Here is a 25,343-nt window from a genome sequence, read left to right as displayed (position 1 = left end):
CCTTTTGGTGCTGTGTTTTCTTCCCGTCAGACCAATAAATTCCTACAGGTCTCAGCTCTTTAATTCCCTTTAGGGAGGGCTGGGATAAAGAATATCAGCCCATTCTAAAAAATCCTGCTGTTTTTATGACATACAGAAATAGCTACAAGAAATACCTTAATCATTTTTACTTGCAAGGCCATGTAACTTTTTTTTTTTTCCTCCAGAGTTAATGATCACTAAGGGCCCGCACACATGCACACAGAACCCTGGCCCTTGGGTCTCCCTAAGTCACCTTTATGGTTCGGCCCCCAAATAAAACTATGTTGAGTTCTCTGGATCTGCGTTCCTGCTCTAGCCTTCAGGGTTTATAGGCTTCCATTTCATTTCCTCTGCTAGCCATGTTGCAGCTATAATATTTCAGTTCCTGAGCATTTACTTAGCAGGGCCAGACTAATCCAGCTTAAATTTGCACTCATGGTGTAAAACTGATTGAGGCCTGTCTCCATTCATCATCATCCTCAAGATGGGACCCCGTATTCTGGCCTCGGTACTTTTGTACAGTCTTATGTCTGGAATGATCTTTCTCCAATCCATTTAATGCTATTCTTTCTTCCATCAGAGCTCAGACAAGTCCCACCGCCTGTCATGAGCCTTCCCCAGCGTTGGAAATGATCAGAGCTTCACAACTCTTCTTTCTTCTTGGAAATCCTATAATAAAAAATACAATGTTTAAAACTTATTATTATTCCTTTGTTGGGAATTATTTTCTGAAAGGGACTAGCTACCACTCAGGGGCACTGCATATCTCTTGGCAGCCCTCTTCCCCAACGCTTCCCAACACAAGGCCTGGGGCAGGAGTCAAACCCGGGTCCTCACACACTCTAAATATCTTGCATTGTAGTTCAGTCTTCATGTAGGAAAAGATGTAAAAGCACAGGGATTTTATTTGAGCTGTACAAACAGAGGCTTGATGCCAGTAGCAGTTTTGCACGTTTTCATTGTTTGGATGAGTAATTACATCAAATGTGTAATATCCTTCTTGTGAATTTTATGTGCATTATGTTTAACACAAGCCTCCTCTTTTTCATTGTTTCCAGTTTTAAAAAATGTAAGCCAACCACCTCTTTGGAAAATTGCCATTTCTGTTTTTCTTCTTAACCATTTGTTCTTTTCTAAGCTTTCTTTCTGAGCCTTCCTTTTATATTTTTCATTTCTATCATGTTCTCAGTTTGTACTCATTCTCAAGAATCTAAAGGATTAAAAAAGAACATGTATGTTAAGCACATACCTAAAATATCTGAAAAAGAACATGTCTGTGTATACTCACTGCTTACAAAACTTGAAAATATTTTCATCAGTAATGTAAATTCAAGTAAAAGCAACATTTTTGACATTGGAAATTATTACTTAAACTTTTCAAAGCTGTAAATTTTTCTCTAAATTATTCAAAATTATCTACAAAGTTAAAAGGGAAATATGTTATTAAAAAGTATCAACATTCTTAACAAAATTGTTATACTGAATCACAAAATTTTATTTGAAAATCCTTTTCTTTGTTTTCTTGGAAACTTTTTATTATGGAGAAATTCAAACATACTAAAATAGGCAGAATAATATAATAAACTCCCACAGTCTTATTACCTAGCTTCCATGAATTGCTCAGTCCTGGCCAATCTTATTCCATCTTCCTATCCCCACCGTCCTCCCATTATTTTGAAGAAAATCCCACATGTCATGTAATCTGACCTGTAAATATGTCAGCAACATGCCTAAAAGATGAGATTTTTAACACAATCACATTATCATCATCATGTCTTAAAGATAACAATAATTCCTTACTATCAACAAATAACTAGCAATTGTTCAATATTTCAGTGTGTCAAATGTCACATACATATTTTATAGTTGGGATCAAAACAGAAATAAATCTCACACATTGTGATTTGCTGAAATATCTATTAAGTCTCAATGTTTTGGTTTTCTTTTCCTTTCTGTCTCTTTGTTTCTCTTTCTCTCTGTCTCTATTGCTATCTCTCTCTCTCTCCTTTTCATTTTAATTATTGAGAGAACTGCCTTGTTTGTTCTACAGAGTTTTGTCCAGTCTAAGTTTGGTGATTATATCCCTATTGTACTATTGAACATTTTTGATACTAATATTCAATTGCAGCATTATTTACAATAGCCAAGATATGGAAGGAACCTAACTGCCCATTGATAGATGAATGGATAAAGAAGATGTGGTAGAGATAGACAATGGAATACTACTCAGCTCTGAAGAAGAACGAGATCTTGCCATCTGCAACAACAAGAATGGACCTCGAGGGTATTATGCCAAGTGAAATATGTAGAAGAGAGAAAACAAACACTATATAACTTTACTTACATGTGGAATCTGAAAAATAAAACAAATGAACAAACAAGACAAGACAAACAACAAAACAGAAACAGACTCCTAGACACAGAGAACCAATGGGTGGTTGCCAGAGAGGAGTGATGGTAGAGAAAAAAAGCAAAATTGATGAAAGCCATCAAGAAGTCCAAACTTGTACTTGTAAGATAAGTAAGTCACTTGGATATAAGGTGTAGCCTAAGGAATATAGTAAATAATATTATAATAACTTTGTATAGGGGTGCCTGGGTGGCTCAATCAGTTAAGTATCTGCCTTTGGCTCGGGTCATGATCCCAGGACCTTGAGATTAAGTCCTGCATTAGGCTCCTTGCTCAGTGGGGAGCCTGCTTCTCCCTCTAACTTCCTTTCTCTCTCTCCCTCTCTCTGATAAAACAGAGAAACCAAACCCCCCCCCCCCAAGACCCCCAGCTTTGTATAATGGCAACAGGTAACTAGATCTATTGAGATGATCATTTCATAATGCATGAAAATATCAAATCACAACACTGAATACCTAAAACTAACATAATACTATATGTCAATCGTAATTCAATAAAAACACTTAGTTACACCTTATTTAATACTTTGTAAAATTGTAAGTATTTGCAGTTTTGCATCCAACATCCAATTAGTTGTCAATGCAAAAAACGTGTGTGTACGCATACACGTTTAAGAGTGAAGCAAACTCTGTAATACAAAATCTTCCACCAGCCACTGTGTAACTTCCATACTTACCCTGCACATTCTCTAGTACTCCCCAGAATCACAAATTGGAACCTGAAGAGAAGCAAGAAAAGAGATACTTGACTTGACTGAGAAATTATACTTTGTTTTGTAAGGAGCTATTGTGTTGGTGTTGAGAGGAAGATTACACAACGTATTTGATTTGTCTCTTACCTAAGCTTCCCCCACTCCAACCTATTTGCATTGTCCACCTCTGTTACTGGGGACAGTACAATACTCCTGGCCCCACAGCCCTCAGGTTTGGTTTCCTAGGCCATTGGGAGACAGAGAGTTGAAAACATTTCCTTGGGCCTGACTGGTATTAGTCACGAGAGCAGATGTTGAGAAGTACAGATTGTACTAGGCTAACACTGAGTGTTGGACCCCAAGTGAGAAGCTTGGCAGGCATTTAAAAACAAGACTCAGTGGGTCTCCTATCAACCATCAGATAAGTAACTTCCAGGGCGACAAGAAATCTACAGAGTGGTCCAAACAGAGACGTGGCTTCTCTCCAACATGTTTCTCTGCTGATTTTATGTGAAGCTAAAGGCTTTTGGACAATGATTAAAGGCTGGGTTAGGCAACTGATCAGATTCATAGATTGTTCTTTGAGACAGGAAGGGTTTCAAGTGCCACAAAGATTAGCCAGGAGACTAGTCAAGTCCTCAGAGATAGGCCCGTCACCACTCATTTTAGCTTCTCTTCAGGAGAAACACACAGACCTCTGGTACTAATTAGATTGCTGTGATACCAAGCAAGGGACTGAGCATTCTGGTCTACAGGTTCCTGGGTTATAAACTGAGGAGGCCAAACCATAGGATCTCTAGGATGCATTCTGGCTGTTTTGCATCCTGAATTCATCCCAGAAGTGTGAGCAACACTCGGACTGGCATGACCCAGTCTTCTATTTGATCCATGCCTGCACATGGGTCCACCTGCACTAACTCATAGCTTGCCTACGGAAATAGGTAGGAACGAGAAGCCCCTGCAACAACGCCTCACGCGTTGCTGTTTCTAATCTTTATTATGGATTGAATAAAGTCTCCTCTGTTACGTGACCCTAGATAACTCCTGTGAGTTCCAAACTCCGTTCTCTACCTGCAGTCCTGAGGTCTCACTGTTGCCCCCATTCTTTCTCCATTCTGTTACCATTTTGAGACCATTGGTACCCATTGGCTTGGCCAAAGGCAAAGGGAAGCAGCATGTCTTGTGTGGGGAGGCATTTGATAAAGATATTAAAGTAATACACGAATCAACTATTATGCAAAGCGGTATGCAAATTCAGTTAAAGGGAACATCATAATGGTAGTTTGTAAAAGCTTTGACTGTGTCAGCCTGGAAAAAGTTGAGAAGTGCTGTGTTAAGCTAATATTTCTGGTCTGTGCAGGCTTTTTCAGAATAAAAATACATCGCTATTAACCCATCAAAATGTTGTTTATGAAAGTAAATAAAGCAGCAGCATCACCTGCTTCCATTAATAATGGAGGTTTAATAATTATAGAAATATTTTGGTAAAATTATTTGAGTCTTCTATGTCAAAATAAATATGTTTTATTCTCTTCCTATTTCACTACCTTCTACGAAGGCTTTATTCTCATGGGCTTTTGTTCTCTGGATTTATATGGCATCTATTCCTGTGAATACCATTGTCTGGCTATACTAATTTTTTTTTAAAGTAACTTGTTTTTTATTGAATGTGGCATATATATGTACCTACAGAAAGGCATGTAACCACACTCAGAGCACTATGTTAAGTCCCAATAGCTTAACGAATGCCCCTTCCCAGTCATTTGGTCCTGCTCAAAGGTAATCATTCTTGACATCTATCATGAATTATTTTTGACTGTGTTTGAGCTCTGTATACATGAAATCATGCAGTAGGTGCACTTTCCTTCCTCCCACCCTCTCTCCTTCCTTCCCATCCTTCTTCTTTCCTTCCTTCCTTCCCTCTCTCCACCTCCTCTTTCCTCCTTCTCCCTTTCTCCCTCTTTCCCTCACCCTTTCCTTCCTTCCTTCCTTCCTTCCACCTCCTCCTCCTTCTTCCTCCCCTCCCTCTTTTTTTTTCTCTCTTTCTTTGCCCAATATTGTATTTGTAAGATCGTCCCATGTTGCATTTTGTGATAGATTGTCTATTTGTACTGGTTTACAGTGCTCCATTGTATGGCAGCCATGGCGGTGTGAGTGTCAGACTGAGGAATGGTTATCTATAACCTCCAGCTACAATGCTTTGGATCCACTGATGCAGTCGAACCTCTGGGACCTGCTTTCTGGGGGCAGCATCCAGCCGGTGACTCAACATGGCTGGCCTTAAGGTCTGAGTATTTGTGCTCAGTGGGGACTCCTCTGTGGGCAGTATTTGCATGGACGCTCCCCACCGGACCAGCAGAGACATTCTCAGAGCCACACCATGTCTAAGCTGCTCTCTGACTCTCCCTTCCTTCCCTCTTTCTTTACAGGTCAACATGACCTGCATTGCCTTCTGAAGACTTACTCTGCGTTCTCATGCTCCGTCCATCAGTAAATATTGTGCACTCTTAACTGCATCTGATTATGTGCTTCCCAGAGAAGGTGAACTAACACATAACACAATTATACCACAAGTTATTTATCCATTCTCCTGTGGGCAAACATTTTAGTTATTTCTAGTCCTGAAGAGTCATGAAAAGTGCTTCTTAAAACATTCCTGTACATGCTTTGGGGGCACATTTGTATGCAAACCAGTTGGATCACTGTGGAATTGCTGGTCACAGGTTATGTGTGGGATTAACTGCAGTAGATCCTATCTGAGCTTAACCAAATGATTATCAGTCTACATTGCCACCAATACAATATGAAAGTTCTAATTGCTCCACATACTTTCCTACACTCTGTATGGTTTTCAGACTTTTCAGAACTTTGTTTCTCTGATGTCTAATAATGTTGAACACATTTTAATATCTGTTTATCACTTATCTATCCTTTTATGTGAAGCACCTATTCATATGTGACTATTTTTCTATTACTTACCCCATATTTTCTTTATTGACTTACAGGAGTTCTTTATATGTTTGGATATGACTCTCGAATACCTTTCTCCATTCTGAGCCATGCTTTCTTAATGATTTTCTAATCCTTTCTTAATGATGATTCTGATACACAGAACTACTTAATTAACATAGTGTAATTTATCAATCTTTGCTCCTTTTTAAGAACATTTTTTGACCCTTTAAGAAATCTTTATTTTTCTAAAGTTCATAAATATAGTTCCCAATATTTTTTTCTAGAAGCTTTTCCTTTCCACAGTTAAGAATGTACCTGGAGTTGAATTTTGTGTATAATGTGTAGTAGGGATCATGATTAATTTTTTAAATATGTGAATATCCATTTGACTCAGCTTCATTTATTAAAAGGCCACCCTCCCTTCACTGCATAGCACTGTTGCCTTTGCCACAAATCATGTGGTCCATTTCTTTAATTTCTCTTTTGTTCCACTGATCTATTTGTGTATCTTTGAATTAATGCTATACTCCCCTAATAACTTGACTTTATGATAATTCTGGCTATCTAGTGCTTAATTCTTTCAATATTCTCCTTTACCTTAGATTGTCTTGGCTATTCTAGCATTTTCATATGGAGTTTATAATCAGATTGTCAAGCTATGCAGATATACTGTTGGGATTTTGACTGGGATTTGCTGATCCTCAGATCAATGTGAAGAAACGGACCACACCGAATGCTCCAATCCAAGAATGTGGTGTATCTCTCCATTAGTCTAGATATTCTCTAATTAATCTCAGTAATACTTTCTGATTTATAGATAGGTTTTGTTTGATTTATTCCTAAATTCCTATTTATACACAGATTTTGTTTGATTTATTCTTAAATAGATGATTATTCTTGATAGCATTATGAAGTTTTATTTTCAAATTTTATATTCTAAATATTTGTTTCTGTTGTATGGAAATGAACTCAATTTTGTATATTGATCTCGAAGGTAACAACTTTTGTTGTTTATTGGTTCTTTGTCATTTTCTATGCACACATTTATATTTTCCACGAATAATGAGAGTTTTATTGTTTTCTTTCAAATCTTTATACTTTTTTTTCTTATTATATTGCATTGGCTAAGATATTCCTTACAATGTTGAATAAAATTGTGATGCCAGATATCCTTGATTCATTCTTTTTTTTTTTTAAAGATTTTATTTATTTATTTGACAGACAGAAATCACAAGTAGGCAGAGAGGCAGGCAGAGAGAGAGAGGAAGGGAAGCAGGCTCCCCGCTGAGCAGAGAGCCCGATGCGGGGCTCGATCCCAGGACCCTGGGATCATGACCTGAGCCGAAGGCAGCGGCTTTAACCCACTGAGCCACCCAGGCGCCCCGACCTTGATTCATTCTTGATCCTGGAAATGACAAGGGGTATCCTTTTAATCTTTCACTGTTAGCTATTGTTTTGGGGAAAGCTGTTCTTTGTTAGACTGAAAACAATTTCTTATTCCTGGTTTACTCAAAGTTTTGTTTTTATCATAAACGTGTACTGATTTTTATCAAATGCTTCCCTACATCTACTGAGAAGTGTTTCTCTTTTATTTTGTTAATATGGTGAATTACATTAATTTATTTTTAAATGTTACTTATCTTTAAAAAAAATTCCTGCAATAAATCCCACTTAGCAATGACATATTATCCTTATTATACTTTTACTGGGTACAATTAGCTAATATTTGTTTAAAATTACTATACTTAAATTTATAAGAGAAATTTTCCTATAATTTTCCTTTCTTCTAATATTCTTGTCAGGTTTTGGTATCAAGGTTAATCTTGCATTATAGAAAAAAGGTGTAAAGTTCTTCTTTTTAAATATTTTTTTCTGTTCTCCAATTTAATATTGGCATAGCTTCCTCTTTAGATATTTGGGATATTTCCCCAATGAAGCCATCTAGACCAGTAGTTTTCTTTATAAAATAAATTTTGAAATTACCCAATAAATTTCTTTAACATAACCTATTCAGATTTTTTATTTTTGTTGTGTGTTAGTTTTGTTAAATAAAATTTTTCAAGGGTGCTTATGTTTTATTTAAGACTTTAAATTTATGGGCATAAAATTGTGCATCATACCCTTTTACTGTTTTTTAAGTTTCCATAAGATCTGAATACTGTCCCCTTTTACTGTCCTGATATTATCTATGCCATCTCTCTTTTTCTTTTGCTTTCTTGTTCTGTATTGCTAGTGATTTATCAATTTTATTAACATTTTTGAAAAAAACACTTTTGTTTTTTTCTATTTTGTATTTACCTTCCATCTAATTAATTGCTGCCCTTGTCCTCCTTCCTTGAGATTAATTATATCCTTTTTTTGGAGAAGAAAACTTAGATAATTGTTTTTCAAATTATATATATTTATAATATATAACATTATATTATATATAATTACATTATATATTATATGTGTGTGTGTGTATGTGTGTGTGTATTTTCCAGGAAGGATTTATTTGATTTCTTACAGGGAGTTAGCCTAAGTGTAATCATCTTGACCTAATTAGGTATTGAGATACTTTGAGACTGAAGTTTAAGTTTTATGAGGGGTTGTCTATTTTCATTTTTCTCTAATACCTAAAATGTTACCATTCAGGAATCTCAATTAAGACCTGGAATGTTAATCAGAGCTCCTTCTGCTTGGCAGGTCCTGAATGCTGATTTCTTTTCTTTTCTTTTTTTTTTTCTCCCCAGGTCCATGGTACAGATGAAAGCTTATCATAGCTTTTTTTTTTTTTTAAATAAATTAATAAATGACTTCTTAGAGCAGTTTTAGATTCATAGCAGAGTGGAAAGTACAGAGAGTTCCCACATGCTCCATGTCCCCCACCCCAACTCAATCTTCCCTACTATCAACATGCTGCACAATGAGGCACATTTGTTACAACTGACACATCACTGACATTGACACATCATTATCACTCAAAGTTCATAGTTTCCGTTACAGTTCACTCTTGGCCTTGGGTAGTCTCTGGGTGCTGAAAATCTATAAGGACACATATCCACTACTGTAATATTGTACAGAATAGTTTCACTGCCCTTTAAGTCCTTTGTGCAAAGCCTGTTCTTTTTAGTGGCGTCAAAGTTGAACATTCTTCCTAATTTACTGGCCTCTTTCTTCTGAAATCTTAGGATCGATCAAATGCTGAAAGTTTAGAAGCTCAATATTATGCTAGGCTTCCTTCTCTTAGAGTCTCTTTTTCTTTGATCTCATTGCTTGCTCTTAAGTCTTAGAAAATTAATGGTTTGTTTTGCAAAACCTTAAGTAGCTGCTGTTTTAGTTCAGTTTTGTTTTATATTGTGTTCAGCTTTTATGTTTTTTTCTTAGGGAGAGGTTTTATCTGATAGAAGCTAGTCCTCCAGCCATGTTAACTTTATAGAACTACTAATATAATTGGTTTCATCTGAGCTAATTATTTTGTTGACATGTGAAGACTACAAAGTTGTCAGAATAGAGGAAAAGCTATTCTTGTTGAATATATCTTTTCCCCCAACAGAACACACCTACTCATTTATTCAGTTATTTATTCATGCCTCAGCAAATATTTATTAAGCATACCTTATGTCCTTCTGTGAAATGTAAAATATGTTAGTCTCTGGGGATATAGAAGTAAATTTATCAATGGTTCCTGGATTTGAGGGGCTTTCCATGTACTAGATTACATGAGTGGAAAGATTAGGAGGAAAAAGATATTGGATTTTGGACTAAGATTATTTATTAGTTGTGACCTTGAACAAGTTATTCAGCTATATCCAAGTTTCAGCTGGGCAAAATATTGAGTGTTATAAGATTAGACAAAAAGTATGTGGTATACCTATCACTATGTCTGCAACATAGTTAAGATATAAATATTTTGTATTTCTTATTGTTATTCCAGGTGGAGAGACATATGAAGTATAAAGTCCCTGGGAGTGTTTATGGAGGACAAGGTACGATTTTATAGAAGTTAAAATATGGAAGGAATATAGGAGATCACCATCCACAGTAGGTGGTGATAGTAGGGCTAACATGTGAGTGGGGTGGGGCAAAATAGGTTTGAAAGATAGGAAGAAGGAAGTCTTTGGTATGGAGGGAATTATACAGGGCTTTACTTTTTTTTAGGCCTTTTTTTTTTAATATTACAAAATGGACATTTGTAATGTTTGGCACAGAGTTCCATGAGGATACAATTGTGAATAAGATAGACGTGGTCCATTGATCTACTTTTACAAAGTTTACTGATGATCAAGTATGTAGATATGCAAGTAGGCAGTTGTGAATGTTATGGTACTCTAGATATTTTGGAATAACAGTTCATCCCATAGCCATTGTTCTCTTCTCTAAAATGGGCCCTCAGCTAGAAGCCTAACTTAAATAGGGCCCATATGATTACGGCACAAATTTGGGGCTGTCATTCAGGGACATTGTGTTTTCTGCTTGTGGCTAGAGCCACCTGCCATATTCTTCCATATGGCTAGAGAGCAGAGAAAGCTGTTTTACAGAAACCAACAGAAAGGAAGTAGATATGCAGAAATTAGCCAAAACACGAGGGAGAAAGAATCATAACAACTTTCAACTTCTAGTGCTAGTCCTTCCCTAAGGCCTGGATTATGAAAGGTAACACCACATCTGTATACCGCTTATGGTCCCTTAAGCGGATTTTCACATCTTGCAACCAAAAGTCTTATCAAATAAACTTATGATAGATGCTAAGATAGAAGATCTATACTTTGCTAGAGAATTACATATGGAAGGCACATAATGCCACTTAGTTGGTATGTCAGGGAAGGACCTTGTTGGAAGATCTGACTAAACTCAGATTAAAAGGAAAAGCAGATGTCACAAGAAAAGGGGCAAAGTTGCTGTGAGCAGAGGGAAACACATGTGTGAACTGGAGGAGTAACTACAGGTTCGGTCTGTTGTGGTACAGTGTTGGGATGCTGGGAAGGAAAGGGTAGAAAGATATCAAATTGGAGAGAGGGACAGCTTTAGGTCATCCGGTCTCCTTGCTAAGATGTGGACCCTCATCCCCACACTCCCTATAGACAGAGTCCCGGTCTGTTACTCATGTCTCTGCAGAGGAAAACCAAGGCATCTGCTGGGTGAGTGGTAGCCATTATTCCACATATCTTGATAGAATGAGCTCTAGATTAAGAGCTGGATATTTGGTCTCGTTCCATCCCTCTCTGCCTTGCTTTCTAACTTGCTCTTCAGAAAACACAGGGACCCCTGGGTGGTGCGGTGGGTTAAGCATCTGACTCTTGGTTTTGGCTCAGGTCGTGATCTCACGGTTGTGAGATTGAGCCCCGAGTATGCTCCATATTGAGCACAGAGCCTGCTTCACATTCTCTCTCCGTCTCCCTCTGCCCCTGCTGCTCTCCCTCTCTCCCTCCCTCTCTCTCAAATAAATAAATAAGTAAATCAAAAAAGAAAGAAAGGAAGAAGAAAGAAAGAAAGAAAATACAGTTTGTTCCTTTATGATGGTGGTGACCATTCCTCTGATGAGTAATGAAGGGAGATTTAGAGACTCCTTTCATGATGTGGGGAGTCTAAATATGGTCCATTGGTTAAGACTTTGGTAAAAGACCCTGTTTGTCCTCTGAGGGCATCTTAGCACTGATTTATTCTCAAGCCAAATCAGAGAAGTGAGTGAAAAGTTAGCAGTAAAACAACTTGGGTTTTATCAGAGTAAAATATTCTCTTTGGTGTTTTTAGACTGTTTATAAACAACTTGAGTTATTTGGAGAAATGTGTTAAATAATTATGCAGTTACTAAATACTTCATTTTTGTAATTGACACTTCTCTTAGGTTGCTATTAAAGAGTGTGCCTGTTATTTTTGTAATTTGGGGTGTGGGAGAAAGCACTGTACTCTGCTGTTTCCCCTAGGCTCCCCAGAAACAGTCTTTCTGGAGCAGGACTGCAATGTCAATGAGTGTTAAAGAGACTGCGTCCCCACTGCTTCCTTTGAACAAGAGGCACCATATTCCTCCAACAATTAGAGACCTTCCCCTTTAGGCTGCTTAATCAGAGACAGGAAAAGACTGGCTCTGGTGTGTTTCCATTTTATCTTGGAACTCTGTAATGGGCCAGACTCAAACCCAGACGGTTCATCCGGCATTACAGATGGCCTTGATTGTTTATCCCAGGCTAATACCAGTTTCATCAGGAGAAGCCATTTTCTCTCCAATTGGCATTTAATATCAAATGACAGCTAGCGTGAGGCGGCTTTGGAGGATGATAAATTCAACGGAAAAATCAAGGAAGACGGGGAGTTAGGAATCTGTGAAATCAATGCAGATGCATGGGAATGCTGAGAGCTCTCTGCAGCAGATCCCCCACATGTGAAAGCAGTAGCTTATGGAAGCCTACGCATTGGATGGGCGGCAGTGGTGGTGCCAGGCTGCCCTTAACACACAAAGGAATGCCAGAGACCATTTTTTTTTCATGTGCTTACTATGCAACCGGCATTGGGTAGAGCACTTTTTGTGGTTTGTCTTATTGAATATAGGCAAGCTGAGGACCTGGATGCTACCACTGGCTCCACTTAATAGAGAAGTAACTCACTGAAGTTCCCACAGAACAGGGAAGGGCAGGGAAAACTGAACCCTGAGCTGTGTTGTAGGATTCCCGGACCCACGCCCTTCGTGATCTACTGCGCCATCCCCTTAGGTGACCACTTTGTCTTGTTCCGCTTGCCCTTCGACCTTGTGTTTCTTTGGGCTAGATGGACATTGACACCTTATAACGTTCCCAAAGTCTTGCGTGGTCACGTTAGTATTTGCTATCTTATTATTCCCTAGTACTATCACGATCTGGATGCCAGATACTACCCCCGTAAAATCCTCGGGTAGGAACAGCTCTACCCCAGGAGGCGAGGCGGCAGAGTGCCTGCACTTTGCTCTACGTGGTTCCTGCGCTGAGGCTGCTCCTTGGACTTGGCTGGCTTAATAAACAGCGTTAACAGGACCCGCCTTTGTTCTTGGCTCCAGCTACTCAGCAGTCGGCGCCCACCCCTCAGCCAGGTGAGAGTCCTCTCCATCCCTGAGGTCGGCTCTCCCTGCGCTTGGAGACTTCTCCCACCCGCCTCTCGGTGGGGCTTTAGCGAGGCCACCACCTTGTCCCTCCCGAGGGCCCTGCAGGGGGCGCTGTGATGACGGGCAGGGGGCGCTGTCATGGCCGGCAGGGGGCGCTGTCATGGCCGGCAGGGGGCGCTGTGATGCCGGGGCGAGCTGTCCGTCCTCGGTCCATTCCTCCCGTGACCATTTCAACGTATTCGGAGCAATGCCTTTGGAATTTTCACAAGGTTTAGAGAACATTTCTGAAACCCACAATTTCCCAGCAGCTTGAAAACCTCTTAAAACATTACCTTCAATCTGCTGCTCGTGATGAGTGGCTGTCGAGTGCTCATGGGCGCTGTGTCACGCTGGTTAGTCATGCACTGCCTTCCCTGGCTCCTTGGCTCACCCACCCGCGAGCCTGCAAACCAGCGAGGCTCCCTTTGGTTTCTGGGAAGCACAAGCCGCTTCTCAGAAAGCGGATACCTACGGAGACTCGACAGAGGAAGGATTCACTAAATGCATAAGGGATGCTCATCTAAATAGGGAGCCGGAAAGCGGGATTAGGGGGTGGAGGGTCAAAGCGAAGCACAGAGAGGGCGTTTCTCCTTCCCCTCTGCTCCCCTCGGGTACGGCGGAGGTTGATACCTTGGCTGTGACCGATCTCTGGCAACAGAGTCATTTTTATTTAGGGTGAATGAGGCTGTGAGGGCTTCAGCGAGAGCTCCATTGTCAATTCCGCATTAAAGGACCATTAAAATAAAGTGTTACTGTAAGAAGCTCTCTCTGCTAGACATTTCTCAGAAGAGATTTGTGCCTTTTCGGAGGGCTGCTTGCTGCTTCTTCCATTGTCTGGAGGGGGAAAACTGCCCCTAACGAACCAAGCCTTTTTAATTGATTATAAAAACAGAAGAGAACATAGCAGTGGGAATTGTTGGCAGGGCTGTACAGCAAGTGGCGAATCGCTGCATATTCATTTGTTTCTCATTGGCCAAGACGAATCCTCTTTTGGTATTCAAGCAAATGTGCTGTGAAGTTGCAGAGGACAGGGTTTAACAACTTTTCCTGGCTGGAGGCCTGGGTGGTTTTTTTGGTGGAATGGTGGGAGGGCCAGGAAGTGGTGGGGGTGGGAAGCTGAGGAGGAGGGGAGTGAAGTGGAGGAGTGTTTCAGTGAAGGCAGGAGCTGCGGAATGCTGAGGAATAGTCTCTGAAGTAGAGACTTTGCAAAATGGCTTTATCTTTGTGGGTGTAAGGTGGGGGAGTTGGATTACGCTGTGGTAACTAGGGGAATAATCTGACAGCAGGGTGGCCATTCTTGGCATATAACACAATAATTTAGGTAGTGCAGAAAATAAGATGGAGTAATTCTTTCATGGCGGAAGAGAGGAAGTAGTTCACCTGACCTCAGTGTCTTTATGCCGTGGAACTATCTGGGTTCTCAAGTGCTTGGAAGGAAAGCTGATGACATCTTATAGAACTGAGTTTTATAAAACAGATTCTGCTTCCTCCCCCTCTCTTATGGCCCTCTGTATCAGTCTCTGATCCTCTTTCTCTTCCATCTCATGTCTTCGCCTCTCAGTGTTCCCCTTCTGCTCCAGTCTGTCTGGACTCACATAAACCATTTGGTTTCTTAAAAAGGTCAATTTCTTCCTGCCTCAGGACCTTTGCACATGCTATTCCATCTACTTGAATTGTTCTTTTCCAATACCTGGCTTTTTCCCAACGGCCAGGCTGGCTCCTACTCATCCTTCCTGCCATAACTTAACACTGCCTCTTCAAGGAAGCTTTCCATGGACATCTTTACCAGCATGAGCGTTCTTGCTAGGGGAACCTTTCACACTGGGCCTTTTCTTTAAAGATTTTATTTATTTATTTATTTATTTATTTGAGGGGGGAGGGGCAAAAAAGGAGGGAGAGGGAGAATCTCAAGCAGACTCCCGATGTGCTCAATGTGCGGCTTGATCTGACAATCCTGAGACCACAACCTGAGCCAAAACCAAGAATTGGATGCCTAAATGACTAAGCCACCTAGGTGCCCCATTATGCTTTTTCTTTAAAGCAAGAACTATAACTATACTCAACTAATAACTAGCTGACCCAGTGTAATATGCATATTTCTAGGAGATTCAACACTTATGAATACAAAATTCACAAATTATATGCTTCCATTTATATATTTCATCATGAGAAATGAGCAACAATCCTGAGGTTTGGACAGAGACATGGAGTTCTCCCTGCCTGATTCTGGGAAGTATTAGAAATAGAACTGTTTTTGTAACTAATTCAGGAGCTCATAACTTCCTAAAAACTCTTTCCTGAATTACATTAAGTTCCAAATAGGTGATGTGTGTTAAATGGTATATGTGGTAAACATTTTAAGAAAAATTTCAAAAGATTTAAATGAGAATATTCTTACAATATTAGGCAACTTTTATGATTAGTTTGTTACTTTTTACCTATACACCTGCAAGCCAGCTTCCCCCCAATCACTGAATGTTTATGTGTTCTTTGGAGGGACTGCCTGGAGAAAAATCATATCCAGTTTAACCTCAGAAATATGTACAGCAAGCATTTCATACTCAAGGGAAGTGCTTTCATCTAGGACTGGTAGTTGGTTAATCAAGTCTTTTAAAGCAGTGAATTTGGAGGGGGGAGGATGAAACATATATTTAAATATTTCATGTTAAGTTAAAACAAAATATTCACCTATTTTCATCATCATAATCTTATGATGTAGAACCAGGCCTTTTTCTTGAGTTTGAGTCTACCAACTAAAGTCCTCCATCACCTTTCTATTTTTTAATTTTTTTTTTAAGATTTATTTATTTGAGGGAGAGAGAGAAAAAAATGTGTGTGAGTGGGGGAGGGGCAGAGGGAGAGAGAATCTCAAGCAGACTCCTCACTGAATATGGAGCGCATCTCCATACTCCTTTCCATCGTCATGACCCTGAGACCAGGACCTGAGCTGAAATCAAGAGTCAGATACTCTGCCAACTGAGCCACCTAGGTGCCCCACCTCCATTACCTTTCTTGTATCAATCACACATAAAAATGCAATATCTACATTTTCTGTTTTTTTTAATTAGAGAGAACTAAAAGACATTTGAGAGGCAATCTGAAATGAGAATCTTTTATATTTTGTGTTTTTCTTGCCAGTCTTTTACAGTAGCCTCACCCACACTTAATTTAATAAACTTTAAAGTAGCTTGTCCTGATTGCAGCTTTCTATAGCATTCGTATAGTTTTCATAGAAAAACTCTTTCCACATTCTTGCTTCCTAGCTTTGAATAATATGTGTCTAATTTATTTAATTACAATAAATTATACAACTGGCATCAATGGGTTTGGGAACAAATACAGCTGAGTCCTGGAAAGCATAGACCATAATCAGTGGGATCAGGGGAGCTGAGCCTTCTGGCAAAGAGTGCCAGAGCCTTCTGGCAAAGAGTGCTCTCTGCAGGCTGAGAGCATCAGTCAGGAAGTTTTATAGAGTGAGTGGAGAGTGTTGGTTAATCCCTCAAACTGATAAGTAGTGGGTAGTTAAGAGAATTTCTTCTATGTCTAAATGTGTTTTTTATTTTATTAAGGCCAGTCTCTCTGGACAGATAGAAAGTTCCATGAAGGCAAGAACAGTTGTGTGTGTAGTTGGTGCTCATCCATAACTTGTTGTACTCTCTAGTCCATGCTTTGGCTGATGGTTTCCTTCAGGTCATTTCCTATCCCCACCATGTTTTGTGAAATCAACTTTGTGGTTTTATTGACTAATTCATTATCTTGGTAAGACCAAGAACCACAAGAGGAGCTATAGTAAACTTAAATTAAGGCAAGCCATTTTAGCTTTCTTTTTTCAACCAAATAAATAACAGAGAAAGGATTGATTGCCAGCTCAGAGATTTTCATTTTTATTAAAAAAGTGTCAAATAGTCCCTTGTATTAACAATTATATCAAATAGTCCCTTGTATTAACAATTATATCATAAATAAATGTGACAAATAAAAAATGTAATCACAATTAAAACTATAAAAAATCTTGGCCCAAGGGATATTTATAATACAGCTAGAAATACCGGAATCAAAACTAAAAATTTATAATGTTTGATCCTTTCTAAGTTCTTCTGCAGCTCTAAATACTGATATCAGAGGAATGATTCTTGTTGCATGCCTCTGAAAGTCTGAGCAGATATTTCATGAGAACTTGCAGCTTGCCAAATGTCTTGACTGAGGCAGGGACTCTGATGGCTACAGGTGACTAAGGTATAGCCTCTGTTTCTGAGAAAATTACCAGCCACTGGACCAGACTGGATGGAAGATAATCATCTTATATAATAGATTTAAAAAAAAAAAGCCATGTTAGGGGAGCATGGAGGAATGAGACATTCTATCTAACTCGAGAGACTAAAAGAGATATCTAAAGCTATGCGATGATTAGCAACAGGAAAAAAATATCACATTTGACCTGCTTGGGAATATTACCAGAGATGTTGGCTTGAGTGGGCACAGGTGGGCACAGGGAGGCCTGGGACACAGAGGAGAGAGATCCCAACAACCTGGAAGGCCCCGGTCTAACTCCCATCCCTACCTTTTGTCAGGACCAGAATCTAATTTCTCTTGAAAAGAATAACAATAATGTCAAGACAGTCACACTCCATGCCCAAGGTCAAGAGTTTCTCCTGATTAGTAGTAGAAGCTGAAGTGTGGACAGATGGGTGGTGGGAGGCCTCCATGCAGAAGCAGCAAATGAAAAACCGGAGGCTTCAAAATCTGCCATAACTTCCAGTGTACAGTCATTAGTCGAGGTTTTTCCAGGCCATCTGTGGGAATGACATTCACTGTGTCTCCTTCCTTGTGGTCTGAGTTCGTGCTCTGAGGACCAATAATACCAGGCTTCCCTCTTCAGTGAGGTGACAGGCGTATTCCTCAGAAAGTCATGAAAAATGTCAGAGATGTTTGTGGTAGAAGAAAATAAATATAATAAGAGGTTTTATTGACGGTAGGAACTGAAGAATTTCTACTGGAGGGCAAATGATAAAAGCTTCTTTCTTAACTCCAGAATGAGCGTTGGCGGTGGTGGAAATTTGGCTTGTATAATTAAAACCAGCAGCCCGGTGTCCCATGATGTGGATTTTGAGCTAAGATTATCAGCAAGTGTCTTCCATATTGCTCTTCATAGATTTCCTGAGTATAGTAAGGAGACAAATTAAGAGACTCTTCATTTACTTACTGGTTCCACTCCCTTTTTTGGTTGTATGTTATTTAGTTACCTGTAAAGTTTTATTGGTGAACAAAGTGAGCAACTTTACTTTTAGGGAGAATACATTTTTGTTTTTTGTTGTTGTTGTTTTGGGGGTTTGTTTTTTGTTCATTTGTTTGTTTATTTTTACGTAAGTTGCTTATGGTATATCTCTGGCTATAAGAACTTTTTTCCTTTTTTAAGAAAATATTTTTTTAAATTTTTATTTATTTATTTGAGAGAGAAAGCATGTAAGAGCAAGAGGGAGCAGGAGCAGGGAGAGGGGAAGTAGGAGAGGAAGAAGCAGACTCCCCGCTGAGCAGGGAGTCTGACCTGGGGCTCCATTCCAGGATCCTGGGATCATGACCTGAGTGGAAGTCAAATGCTCAACTGACTGGACCACCCTGGCACCCCTATAAGAAAATCTTCTAAGATCATGGTGACTCTTCAAGAATGTAAGCGATGTAAAATGGGAAGTGTGAGGGAATCTATTACTCTGATAGGTCCTGGTTTCCTAAGATTGTGCTGGTCGGGTAGCAATAGTTTATTTCTTGTTTCCACAGATATTGGCCAAACACCAACCTTTGCCTAGATACATCTATCAATATTCTTCAGATGAAGGCCTCATAGGTTGGTAAATTGCCAGGGAGTCCAGACGCATTTACCTTCAATTTTGAGGGAGATCCAATTTTTATGAAACACCTAGGGGAATATTCCAAGGAACCACAAACCTCAAGTTTATTAATATTTCAATTCTAGAAAAATCTGCCTATACTTCTGATTAACTAATGGCCATGTCATGGTCACCGAAAAAACCCTAAAGAGATAGCATCTTTGTGATGAATAGTCTGAGAAATTATCCATGTATTTTAAATATGCTGCAATATCATAAAGCAGATAAGGATCCTCTTAGGTACTTTGTTTTTCTTCCCCACACTTTCCTTTCTAGTGTGGCACCCCTTATCTCACTTTTTCAGACATTCGGAATTCTCAAGACTTGCCTCTCTATTCCATCTACCTATACTTCCACCTCTCACAGAATCTTCTTATGAAAGAATCTAATCTTTTTTTCATGATTATTTTATTATGTTATGTTGGTCACCATACAGTACATCATTTGTTTTTTTGATGTAGTGTTCCATGATTCATTGTTTGCATATAACACCCAGTGCTCCATGAGATATGTTCCCTCCTTAATACGGATCACTGGGCTAAGCCATCTCTCCACCCCTCTGCCCTCTAAAACCCTCAGTTTGTTTCCCAGAGTCCATAGTCTCTCATGGTTCATCTCTCCCTCTGATTGCCCCTCCCCTGTCATTTTTCTCTTCCTTCTCCTAATGTCCTCCATGCTATTCCTTATGTTCCATAAATAAGGGAAGCCATATGATAATTAACTTTCTTTGCTTGACTTATTTAACTTAGTATAATCTCCTCCAGTTCCATCCATGCTGATGCAAAAGTTTGGTATTCATCCTTTCTGATGGCTGAGTAATATTCCATTGTATATATGGACCATATCTTCTTTATCCATTCATCTGTTGAAGGGCATCTCACTCTTTCCATAGTTTGGCTATTGTGGACATTGCTGCTATGAACACTGGGGTGCATGTGGCACTTCTTTTAACTACATTTGTATTTTTGGGTATATACCCAGTAGTGCAATTACTGGGTCATAGGATAGCTCTATTTTTAACTTTTTGAGGAATCTCCACACTGTTTTCCAAAGTGGCTGTACCACCTTGCATTCCCACCAACAGTGTACGAGGGTTCCCCTTTCTTCACAACCTCTCCAACATTTGTTTCTTACCTTGTCAATGTTTGCCATTCTAACTAGTGTAAGGTGGTATCTCAGTGTGGTTTTGATTTGAATTTTCCTGATGGCTAATGAAAATGAACATTTTTTCATGTGTCTGTTAGCCATTTGTATGTCTTCTTTGGAAAAGTGTCTGTTCATGCCTTCTGCCCATTTTTTTGACTTGGTTATTTGTTTTTTGAATGTTGAACTTGAGAAGTTCTTTAGAGATCTTGGTTATTATCCCTTTATCTGTAGTGTCATTTGCAAATATCTTCTCCCATTCCGTGGGTTGCCTATTTGTTTTGTTGACTGTTTCCTTTGCTGTGCAGAAACTTTTTATCTTGATGAAGTCCCAGAAGTTCAGTTTTGCTTTTGTTTCCCTTGCCTTTGGAGACATGTCTTGAAAGAAGTTGCTTGGCCAATGTCGAAGAGGTTACTGTCTATGTTCTCCTCTAGGACTTTGATGGATTCCCGTATCACACTGAGGTCTTTCATCCATTTAGAGTTTATTTTTGTATATGGGATAAGACAATGGTCGAGTTTCATTCTTCTGTATGTAGCTGTCCAATTTTTCCAGCACCATTTACTGAAGAGACTGTCTGTTTTCCATGGATATTTTTTGGTGCTTTGTTGAAGATTAGTTGACCATAGAGTTGAGGGTCTATATCTGGGCTCTGTACTCTGTTCCACTGATCTATGTGTCTGTTTTTGTGCCAATATCATACCGACTTGGTGATCACAGAAAGAATCTAATCTAATCTTATGTGAGTCTTGATGCAATTTTAAGTTAGTATGTTACTTGGGACTCAGGGAAAAGGAAATAAGGATGGAAGTGGGAGAGTGTTTTACATTTTTTTTAATTAATTTTTTTTTTTTTTTTTTTTTTTTTTTTAGAGAGGGAGATTGAGAGCATGCAATGGGGGTATGGGGGTGGGAGAGACAGAATCCCAAGCAGACTGCATGCCCAACATGGGGCTCAATCTCAAGACCCTGAGTTCATGACCTAAGCTGAAATCAACCTGAGTCAGATGCTTAACACACTGAGCCACCCAGGCACGCCTAGGACAAGATGGTAATTTTAGTTTAATTTTTGAATAGGTAATACTGTCCTATGATTTAAGGACATTTCTTATTTCTTTTGTATGGTTCCAGAATTTTTATGCATCAGAAAGAAAATATAAATATAATTTCAGATCTCCTTTTTTACTTAAAATGTCACATATTATGTACACTATTCACATTTTACTTTCTTTACTTCATACATCTTGAAGATCTTTATCAATCCATAGGAAGTATGTTTTTTTTTTTTATTTTTACACTCACACAGAACTCCATTTTATGATACACCATAAATTACTTAATCAGTTTCCTGTTTAGGAACATTTGAGTTTCAATCTTTTACAGTTAAAAACAAGGCTGCAATGGGGAACTCTTTCAGAAGCCATTTTGAAGATGTACCCGTATATCTTTGGAAAACTTCTCAGAAATGGAACCTGGGTCCAAGGGTATGTGCACGTGTAATTTTAACAGATCCTGCCAAATCACACTCCCACTGGCAATGTCCAACAGTGCCCGTTTCCCCACAGCCTCAACAATCAAGTGTGTTACAATGAAAGATTTTTAATCTTCATTGAACAAATTTCCAGGATTAGAGAGCTTTTAAAGAACAAAAGAATCTTGTTTTATACCTAAGAACCTTCTCAATCTTCTGAAACCCCTTCCCTTGGGCAGAAACAAGAAAGCTTGCTATGTTCCAGGCACCAGACCAATGATCAGGAAAACAAAGGTAAATGGGTGTAGTTTTTACACTCCCTTATCCTTCCCCTCCTAACTCCCTTCAAAGCTGCAAAGCTTATTGATTTTATATTTCAAAGTAGAAGGCTTATTCATTAAACTTACCTTTTCTCCATCCTTATGTGTGCAATTATAAGAGCTTCTTAACTGCTCACTCTCTCTCCCTCCCAGCTGCAGTCTACAGTCTCTCTTTGCCTAAAGCATCCTTCTAAGATATGACTTGAACCTTGTCACTTTGTCACAACCTCGAATGGCTTGGCTTCTGGGACAAGGTCTAGGTTTCTTAGTCCAATCCTTAAAGTCTCTCACAATCTCACAATAAGCTGTCTCTTCCGTAGATCCCTCGGACCTCAGCTGATGGATGATGTGATTTCCTTCTTCTGTAATTCTCTTTCTTTTCTTCTTTGCCTGGAGAATTCTCTCTCAGCCTCTAACTTTGATTTCAAGTGCCATCTCTTTTTCATGTTTCCTCAGAACTCTCCTCCAAACTCTACCATGCTGATTAGAATTAATTATCACCCCCTCCTCAGGTACCTGTAAGATTGTCCTATACTTTTGTTTCCTCCTCATAAGTGTGAGGTCACTGAGGACAGGGGCCACTTCTTATTTATCTTTAGGTAGTGAGTGCTCAGGACCATGGTCAGAAAGGCTTGATAACTTGGATTAATTATTTAATAGTAGTTGGTTGGTGAAGGTTCTGGACCAGTCCCAAGATCATATTCTAAAGATAAATAATTTCAGTCTTATGGCTGGTAGAAATAGAAATGAATAACTTTGAATTCAGTGAACCTTTGCATCTGTTTTATCACAAAGTTGTGTTGAATTTCTAAGTTCAGATTCATGAATCTAGCCAACATCTGGGTAAGAATGCAGCTTTTCACACAGTGGCAGAGAATGGTTAGACACTCACCCAACCATTCCTCTTCTTAGACACAGAGCTGACAGCTGTTCCTATCAGCTCTTGAAGTTAGGTGAGGCCATGGACTGAGTTCAGGCCAATGGAATACGGATGGAAGCAATGAATGCCTTTTCCAGGTGTGACATCTTAAAGACTCCTGTGAAATGTTCCACACACACTCTATTCTCTCATTCCCTGCCTTGATGCAGTAGGTCTTAGTGAAAAACAAAGAGACCCTAGAAAATGGTGGAGTTCCATATATTAGAACCATGGTTACTAGTGTATATAATGGACGGTGTATATTAGAATTATATGGAAGGGCACTCATCAAATATCCAATTGGATTGTGATCAAATTAAATAATAAACCTTCTATTGTGTTCAGTCACTAAGGTCATACAGTTGTTTGTTTCTGCATTTAGCTTATCCTGAAAATACACGATAGGAAACACGCGTACATATTCATGTTATTTAATTGACCTGCCACTCAGGTCCTTCACCAGGGGAAGGGTGATTTGCACATGGGCAAATGGAACCAAGTTAGAGTGGAGATATCACCTGCTCTCCTTCAGAGGGAGCTCTAGAAAGAAGTCTGTGGATCTTACCCTGTGGCTGTATGGTCAGCGCATGAGCAAAGCAGATGACAGGTCTTAGTCAGGATTCAAATGCCAAGATGCTTGACAGTGAGGGATGGTGTCATTTTGATAAATGTCTTCTCTTCTCATCATTAATTGTTGCTCTTTATGTGCAGACACTACTTTGATTGTTCTCTGCACACAGACACTGTACTCCCACATAAACATCTTCATGTAACTTCTTTTTAGGCTTGTCCTAATTCGCTGGTGAAAACTCATTACTCTGAATCCACTGTCACCATAAATCCTGCCTCAGCTTCAGAATACTGAAGAGAAGAGGCTCTGCCAAAGTATTTTTCAGCATAGCTTTTGTCTATTTTTTCTTACGTGAGGTTTATCAGCATAAGTTGACCTAACGCCATTTCTAAACTCTGTATTCGTTTTCACTAAGCATCATACGTATAGGATTCCTTTTTCTTCTGTAATACTCATCCTCTGGGAAACCTTACTTAGTCTCATGACTAAAATAATCTATGTGCTGGTAGCTCATAGTATATACCACAAGCCGTTTCTCCAGAAGCTTATCTCCAACTGCTTACTTGCTATCCTTCCTCTGAGTGAGTAATATGTATCTCTAATGTCAAACTTAGTTCCTGGTCTTTTCCCTTCTTTCAGTCTTCCCAGCTCAGTTGATGGCAACTACGCCCGTCCGCTCACACACTCTCTCTGCGCTCATGCCTCACTGTCAGTCGGTCAGCAGCATACCTGGAATTCAACCACCTCTTACCACCATGACCAATATGAACCTTGCCCAACCACCACTATCTCCATCTGGACCGGTGCAGTAGACTCCTACTGCATCCCTCTCCCTCCCCGTTTCCCCTCACCCCTAACCTCATAGACTATCCTTAACACGGCAGCTGGAGTCATCTTGTTAAATGTGAGGTAGATAATGTCAGTCTTCTGTTCAAAACTATTCTAATAGCTTCACATCTGTATTAGGCAGGCCAAGCTCTGCTGCTGAAATAAATGTCCCTTAACAATCTCGGTGACATGTGGTAGCAAAGCTTTATTTTTCATTCAAGTGATGTCTGACATGGGTCAGATGGTTCTGTTTCCGTTTAGAACTCTTGAATTTAAAGGTTATGGTAGTAGAGCAGGAGGATATGAAGGAAGCAGAATGTCTCTTTACTGCCTTGACCCAGAAGTGATACATATCATTTCTGCTCAGAGTTGGGACCTGGCATATCCCCAGCTGCAATGGAGACTGGGATATGTAGAAGAACATATGGTTATTCTGTGAGTACTGACTCTGGTCACATCATTTATCTCAGAGGACTAGCCAAAGTCCTGCTATGAACTATAAGACCTTATAAGGTCTTATAGACCCCCTGCTTCTCACATTTATAACCCCCTCCACCCCATGACTCTCTAACTCCATTCCTGCTGTTCTCTTTGTCATTACCATTATCCCAGCCTTACTGGCTTCCTTGATGTTCTTTGCACAATTCAGGTACACTCTGGCTACAGAGCCATTCACCTGCTATTCACTCTTCCTGGAATGTTCTTCCCCCAGACATCTGCATACCTCACTCCCTCACTTCAGGTTCTAATTCAGAATTCATCTTTCAGCACCTGCCCTGATGTTTTATATCCCCTTTTCTTACCGTACTTTTCTGTGTTTTCTTTTATATCCCCTTTCCTTATAGTACTTTTCTGTAGTATTATCCAACACATATACTTTTTCTTAATTATTTTGTGTATTAATTATTTCACCTACTGAAATAGAAGCTCTGTGAGGTCAGACCTTTTTGTGCCAGCATCTAGAATGAGTCTTGCACATGACTGGCATGTAAATAATTGTTCAATGAATGAATGAATGAATGATTTTTTTCTAAACTGT

General features: G+C 39.4%; 1 long non-coding RNA gene across 1 annotated transcript; it reads right to left on the bottom strand.

Annotated features, from left to right (window-relative positions):
• Positions 1 to 779: 779 nt before the first annotated feature.
• LOC125096100 (uncharacterized) lies at positions 780 to 13,724 on the bottom strand. The gene is made up of 3 exons (XR_007126064.1): positions 13,461 to 13,724; positions 3,108 to 3,149; positions 780 to 1,231 (listed from the first exon to the last, which is right to left on the bottom strand). It is a non-coding gene; the product is annotated as an uncharacterized LOC125096100 (long non-coding RNA).
• Between the last annotated feature and the right edge of the window lie 11,619 nt (positions 13,725 to 25,343).

The sequence above is a fragment of the Lutra lutra genome, chromosome 3 (assembly GCF_902655055.1).
Source record: "Lutra lutra chromosome 3, mLutLut1.2, whole genome shotgun sequence".
Lineage (NCBI taxonomy): Eukaryota > Metazoa > Chordata > Mammalia > Carnivora > Mustelidae > Lutra > Lutra lutra.
The sequence above is the reverse complement of the archived record's forward strand: the minus strand, read 5'-3'. Positions and strand labels throughout refer to the sequence as shown.